This window comes from Aplysia californica, unplaced genomic scaffold (genome assembly GCF_000002075.1).
Source record: "Aplysia californica isolate F4 #8 unplaced genomic scaffold, AplCal3.0 scaffold00235, whole genome shotgun sequence".
Lineage (NCBI taxonomy): Eukaryota > Metazoa > Mollusca > Gastropoda > Aplysiida > Aplysiidae > Aplysia > Aplysia californica.
Window position 1 is genome coordinate 896,266 of NW_004797505.1, and position 1,081 is coordinate 897,346.

General features: G+C 40.9%; 1 protein-coding gene across 1 annotated transcript in view; it reads right to left on the minus strand.

Annotated features, from left to right (window-relative positions):
* LOC106011996 (SCY1-like protein 2) overlaps window positions 1-1,081 on the minus strand; it is a gene marked incomplete at its 3' end in the record, with an annotated part of 70,783 nt that overhangs the window by 13,970 nt on the left and 55,732 nt on the right.

Here is a 1,081-nt window from a genome sequence, read left to right on the forward strand (position 1 = left end):
CAATCCCAAAACAACAGTAACAGCCTCCCCCCCTTCCAATAAAAAAACCCCAAAACAAACAACCTCTAAAACAAACAAAAAACCAACAAAAGCAAATAGAAAAACAACTCCGGCCCACCACCAGACACGCACACATCAAATCGACGCTTCGTTTTCTGTCAGCTACTGCTGTCACACAGAGGTTATTTTTAGCACAGCTCATACGAGCCGGACCTGGACTTCCCCGGAAGTATGGACTATTGGGGAGGACGATGCTAGGTTACTGTTTGTAACTACCACACTGTATTTGTGAGGCATTATGGTGAAACGAGGTGCTCGTAAAAAAAGTAAATCGAAGAAACCGATATTTTCTCGCTCAGTTGCCAAATTTATCATTTATTTTGTTTTTTAGCTCAACATCTTTTGTGCTCATTTAAAATCACATTTTTGTGTGGATTTCTCTATATACGTTGATGAAAGGCCAACCTTTTAAAGGGTTAATTTACTGTTTCCAAGGATACTCAAACTTTGGAACTTACCAAATTTTGGGAGCCATTTTCTCGCTAATTTTACTTCTGAAACCAGACTACCCAACCTCTTTCAATCTCAAATATCCCGACTTCTGTTCAATACAGATGGCTATTTTTTTAATCAAATGCAAGACAAATGAACAAACTTTAAGGTGATACCAATAACTCCACCTGCCCATGAATTGACGAGCACCTGATTCCACCACGTCGCAACACACAATTTGTCTGTTTGGCGTGGCTGGAAACGTGTTCTGAATTGTATTGTCTCTCTTTCATAGATAAGGAGAAGAAACTATTGATGTTTGTTGACTTCCGTTGTCATGACTATTTTCCGTAATGTTTATTTTCCTCTCTCAAGCATGCGTGGCGAGAGAACGTTGATAGTTGGCATTTTGTCGTGTCCGTATGTCGTATCTTAGCAACGCAAACCAAAATGGTAGGGGGAAATATCTGGACGACAGAGATCTCCTGTCAAGACAGGCCCAGAAGGAGCAGAAAAAATCCTGTAGTGAATGAGTGAGTGAGTGAGTGTGTGTGTGTGTGTGTGTGTGTGTGTGTGTGTGTGTGTGTGT